Raw genomic sequence first — 6,637 nt, forward strand, 5'->3', positions numbered from 1 at the left:
CGTACCGTAGCAACGTATTTTGAAGCATCACCCACGGTCCGTAGTTATCTTCTGTAGTCTTCGCCGTTAAGCAGCTGATATATCCAACACAACTGTTCAACGCACAAACTATTTTGGCCACGTACAGTACTAACTGCACTGATGCTAAATCGTGTTATGATACCTTTTTTTTTTTTTTGTTTTTTTTTTACTTTTTAAATAATCTTCTGAATTTCCGTTTCTGGTGACGTTCGTTTTTACATGAAATATCAAAATGAGAGGATATACGTTGGCAGTTCATCTGATCATCGGGGCTAACAGGATTCTCTAACATATCCTACTGTGAGAATTCAGTTGCCGTTATCAAGACGAGTCATTATAACAAGTAAATAATAATTGTCATGACATCGGAAAGTTAAAAAAGAAGTATTGAACGTTACCTCGAATGCGAAGAAAAAGGAAAATCGAAGTCCGAATGCGTCTGTCACAATCAACACCGACTGGTAACTGAAGGGGATCCCGGTACAGTGACTAGCCCGGCGAAACTGGTTTCAAAGCACTTTTCTGAGCCCAACCCGAATCTGTCTACGAAGGCCCTCCCAAGGAGGAACAATATCTCTCCTCGGTGGCGGGGGTTGCTAGTAGGGGTATCATGAGATCTCGCTTTGGGTTGGGGTTACTAAGATACAGATTACATGACCTTGGAGTAGAGTAGAGGGCGCAAGCTATCGCGCTCTGCTGTGAATTTCTGTTCAGCTTCATTAATTCCGTGTTGTGTTTCGTGTTAATGTGTTCACTTTCAATATTTGATTGTATTACATCGATAAGAAAAACATCTTATACTGTGTTTTCCCTCTTTTTCTCGTTGTTACTTTCACGCTATTAAATTTAGAATCAGGATATTGGGAGAACAATTTTTATGGTTGATAAAAGTACCAATAGAGTAGTTATAATTTTAGGGGGGAGAAAGTTTTTTTAGCCTACATCTCTCTTATTTATTATAGAGCAAGTTGCTTGTGTGTGTGTGTATATATATATATATATATATATATATATATATATATATATATATATATATATATATATATATATATATATATATATATATATATATATATATATATATATATATATATATATATATACTTGCACTTTATTATATAAGAGACAAAAATTACTTTGAAATTATTTGAATGGTTTACAATGGTTTATTAAGGAAGGAGTGTTTGGCTGTAGCATTCCTGATAAAGCAACATAAATTTACGTAAACTTAAATAGCAATTATTCGTTGTTCTCTTGGTAGCGTTTTTCTATTATTCCAGGTACAGGACTTCAATTCTTATGATGCTTATCCAACAAGTTAATGGTCTCACTGGCCAGTACTATGGATGATTTTAGTATTTCAAAGGATAGGCCTATGTCAGAAAGGATGTATAAGATCTCGAGTAGAATAAGATAGGAAAGACTGCTGGAGAAATAAAGAAATCATCCAGTCCTTTAGGGAATTGTTAGAACTATCTGTCTCTCTCGACCAAAACAATGAATTGTGTAGGTCTACCTATATTTAATTAAAAATAGTTTTGTGTCGTAAAAAGCATTGAGGCACGCATGGGCTAACAATCTTGAAAGAAAAGATCAGAAAAACGTCTAATGACCTGGAATTGCATGATCTGAAACCACTTCCGCCTATCGATTTTTTTTAGTTATATTTTCTGGCAGCATCAGTCATACAGAGGCTCTTGTAATTCTGTAGACCTAACAGAGGAAATTACCTGTGGAACAGTTAAGAGGAGTCTGGTGTGGACCCCAATTACCAACTTTGGTCTCACTTTGATCTCTCCACAAATTGTCATTTTAATATTTCACATTCTGCAACCGAGAAGTGTATGATGACACATCTTACACACACACACATACACACACATTATATATATATATATATATATATATATATATATATATATATATATATATATATATATATATATATATATATATATACACATATATAATCCAGATATTTCAATACCTTAATGTCTGGATTATCTCACATACCTCGGGATCAGAGACCCAAGGGGGAATCACTCAAAGACAATAGCTTTCTGACCAGCCGGAGAATCGAACCCTGGTCCAGGAAGCTGGCATGACAGTGACATAGCTGGTGCTAAATGCTATGTCACTGTCATACCAGCTCCCTGGACCAGGGTTTGATTCCCCAGCCGGCCAGAAGCTATTGTCTTTGAGTGATTCTCCCTTTGCTATGTCACTGACATGCAAGCTTCCTGGAGCAGGGTTCGATTCCCGGCCGGCCAGAAGCTATTGTCTTTGGGTGGTTCCCCTTGGGTCTCTGATCCCGAGGTATAAGAGAAAATCCAGACATTAAGGTATTAATATATATGGCTTATTTGAATATAAAAAAAACGTATTTAAATGTGCAAAATAAATCATATATATATATATATATATATATATATATATATATATATATATATATATATATATATATATATATATATATATATATATATACACACACACACACACACACACATATATATATATATATATATATATATATATATATATATATATATATATACATACATATACTGTATGCATATATAATGTGTGTATGTACATGTGTGATATGTGTGTTTGCTTGCTTGCGCGTATGTACGTGCAAATGAATCTATACCCAATTACCTGTCTCACAATCTGAGTTTTATTTCTAAGACCACTACAATCGCATATCTCGTGAATCTCAAGACTGGCAGATAACGTCTAAATTTATCATTTTTGTTATCACTTATCTAATCGCTACTGGAGAATTTTAAGGGATAAAAATTACTTCAATTATGTAAATGGTGTTTTATTAAGTTGTTGTTGCCCCTCATTGCTCTGCAGTTGTCCCATCGTGACCTTGAAAGTCTGGGAAGCCGTGGAGTCATTATGAGTGTCACCACTTATGTAGAGTTGTTAGCCTGTGAACGTCTATCTTCTTTTTTAATTCGTAGAGAGAATTGCGAAAAGTATGATGAATCGTTTTACTTTATCGTACCTGATGTAGGTAGAATAATATCATGATTTTTTTTCTTCACTTTATTATAAGACAGATGCTTGTTTAGAAGGCTTGTTTTAGCTAGAGAAAGATCCACATCATATAATTTTTTATTTTATTTTTTTTTTTTGTGGGGGGGAGAATGTTTGACGTTATTTAGTAGAATTATAGTGTGATTGTTTTTATTAATGTAACTGTGCCTCACGTCTTAATTCGTCAACTTAAAATTGACTAAGAAGTCTGGTGTGGACCTCTGAACTATAACTAACCAACCGAAACCTTTACCTATTCTAGAATCTCTTTATTTCACAATTGCTACTTAACCATGCAGATATTCTTGCGTGTGAATTTTTGTTCATCTTGCTTTTTTTCATTATCCTCCATTCTCCTATATTATGCGTTAATGTACTTTATACACCAATATCAAATCTAAAGTGGCTACTTTACTCTTGGTAAGGGTAGAAGAGACTCTATAGCTATGGTAAGCAGCTCTTCTAGGAGAAGGACGCTCCAAAGTCAAACCATTGTTCTCTAGTCTTGGGTAGTGCCATAGCTTCTGTACCATGGTCTTCCACTGTCTTGGGTTAGAGTTCTCTTGCTTGAGGGTACACTCAGGCACATTTCTATCTAGATTCTCTTCCTCTTGTTTTGTTAAAGTTTTTATAGTTTTAATAGAAAATATTTATTTTAATGTTGTTACTATACTTGAAATATTTTCGCTTTCTTCATTTCCTTTCCTTAATGGGCTATTTTCCCAGTTGGGGCCCCTGGCCTTATAGCATTCTGCTTTTCCAACTAGGGTTGTAGCTTAGCATTTGATAATAATAATAATAATAATAATAATAATAATAATAATAATAATAATAAAGAGAGAATCGTTTCAAAGTAATTGCACAGTTACAATGATCCCAAAGGAATGTTTGTATCATACTTGAGCTAAAGCAGTTACTATATATCTAACCCGCTCATCCCTACACCTCTACCCTGGGGGGGGGGGGGGAGGGGGCGGGTGTTATGAACCAGTGGCAGGTTTGCAGCTTGGAGGAATAATACTTCGGACAGTTCTGTAGATTAAACTCTCGTGAATTGCTCTCTGAAAGCTAAGGTATTCTAACATAAAGCTGATACATATATAAAACTGAAAAATATCCATTACACATTATACTTGAAGGTACTTGTAGATATATTTACATTAGGCCTATTATTTTTTTTTATAAATCAAAATTTCATTGGTGTTATTTTAACATTTTCTATCTATTTTGATCACGAATGATTTTACATGCATAGATCCATATGCACATGAATGTGAATATATATATATATATATATATATATATATATATATATATATATATATATATATATATATATATATATATATATATATATATATATATATATATATATATATATATATATATACACACACACACTCGGGCTCACTGTTCCATCTTTTTTCTCTTCTTCTTGTTCTTATGGAGTTTTTATAGTTTATTTATGAAATATTTATTCTAATGTATTATTGTTCTTAACCTTCTCTCGTAGTTTATTTCCTTACTTCCTTTCCTCACAGGGCTATTTTGTCAGTTGGAGCCCGTGGGCTTATAACATCCTACTTTTCCAAATAGGATTGTAGCTTAGCAAGTAATAATAATAATAATAATAATGCAACCTATTTTATTTGATAATCTTTATTTCAGCCGTTAACCAAGTTGTGGAATGATCTTCCTAATCGGGTAGTTGAATCGGTAGAACTTCATAAGTTTAAAGTTGCAGCAAATGTTTTTTATGTTTAACAGGCTGACGTAAGTCTTTTTATAGTTTATACATGAAATATTTTTTGATGTTGTTACTATTTTTAAAATATTTTATTAATTGTTAATTATTTCTCATATCGTTTATTTATTTCCTTATTTTCTTTCCTCACTGGGCTCTTTTTCCCTGTTGGAGCCCTTGGGTTTAAAGCATCTTGCTTTTCCAACTAGGGTTGTACCTTAAACAATAATAATAATAATAATAATAATAATAATAATAATAATAATAATAATAATAAACGTAACTATAGAAAATAGGATCAATAATTTTATCGGAAAATTGTATACTTGGTAACTCTCGCCATGACGTCCTCCATAGCAACCGATGTAAACAAACGGTCTCCAAGTCTCCTCTGAAGGAGTTCCGACCGAGGCAAGCAATGTGGAAAGATTCTTACTAGTGCTTGTGTGTCATAGACGTGAAAACATTATTACAGTCAGTTCTTTGATGCTATGAAGTGACCATTTTAAGAATGTAGTATGAGGAATACAAACAGATTGCCGGCAAATTCCCACGGAGATGGATAATTCGGACTGGACTGAGATACTCCGTCGGTTTCTCTAAAAAAAAAAAAAAAAGAGGTAAGGGTTGTTTCTAAAATCTAGAATTTGTTGGTGTTTTTCAGAGTGTATAATGACGTTCGAGGATATTTGTGAAAATGTCGGAATATTATTGTATTCAGTTTGCTCGCTTTGGTCTAATATTGTTAACTGGTAGTATATGAATTGTAGACTGTGTGTGTGTGTGTGTGTGTGTGTGTGTGTGTGTGTGTGTGTGTGTGTGTCAGATTGCCTTACCATTGTGTAAGACACGGGCTCTTGCCCTAGGCAGCCCGTAAAAATTGTAGACATATAAACACGTCATACGTCAGTCAATCTTAACTTTTTATGGTTTGGGGATATTGCCAATCAATTCAATTGTATAATTTATTTTCGCTATGTCCTATGAAATAGTAATTCTAGTAAAGTTATAGATGATTTGCCTCGGGTGGATTTTTTTTCATATATCGAAGATATTGTTTACATTACATTTCGTTAGTTATACTCTGATATTACTTGTAAATATATATATATATATATATATATATATATATATATATATATATATATATATATATATATATATATACAGTATATATGTGTGTGTATGTATTGAAAAAATTTATATACGTGCATGTAGACTACATCATGTTTTTAACCCATGTTAATACATTGGTTGTTGAATTCTTCCCACGTGAATCGTTCAATTTTCTATTAATGTAATCCTATGATATTCTGAACTCACGAAGCGTAACCCAAGCAAAAACATACAAATTTAGTATTTTATATATTCCGTTATTATTAGAATATTGCCTTACAATAGCCTATAGGCTTAAATGTGTCTGTGAAGAATTTACCGTGGAATGATTTCCTGTTGGAACGAACACGGAAGCTAACTGTAATTGGACTTCCTTTGGTCGCTGCAACCTCATCATCCTTGTGAGGTAAGGATGGGGGGTTTGAGGGAGCCTATAGGTCTATCTGCCGAGGCATCAGCAGCCATTGCCTGGCTCTCCTTGGTCCTAACTTGGGTGGAGAGGGGGCTTGGGCACTGATCATATGTGTATCTGGTCAGTCTTTAGGGAATTGTCCTGCTCGATAGCAATGTCACTGTCCCTTGCACCTGCTATTAATGAGAGGCCTTTAAACCTTTTAAACCTTTAAAATTGTGATTTCATAGTATGAAAGCGAGAGTAATTTAAGAATAAAGAAAAGGTTTGAAATTCAGTCCACAGAACGAGGTCGT

At 33.6% G+C, this 6,637-nt stretch overlaps 1 protein-coding gene across 1 annotated transcript in view; it reads right to left on the reverse strand.

Moving 5' to 3' along the window:
• Positions 1–616, reverse strand: part of LOC137624411 (N-acetylneuraminate lyase-like) — a 22,372-nt gene extending 21,756 nt beyond the window's left edge. The window contains exon 1 of the mRNA XM_068355156.1: positions 420–616. The gene's annotated coding sequence lies outside the window, so the exon portion shown is untranslated. The remainder of the gene's footprint in view (positions 1–419) is intronic.
• Between the last annotated feature and the right edge of the window lie 6,021 nt (positions 617–6,637).

Source organism: Palaemon carinicauda, chromosome 31 (genome assembly GCF_036898095.1).
Source record: "Palaemon carinicauda isolate YSFRI2023 chromosome 31, ASM3689809v2, whole genome shotgun sequence".
NCBI lineage: Eukaryota > Metazoa > Arthropoda > Malacostraca > Decapoda > Palaemonidae > Palaemon > Palaemon carinicauda.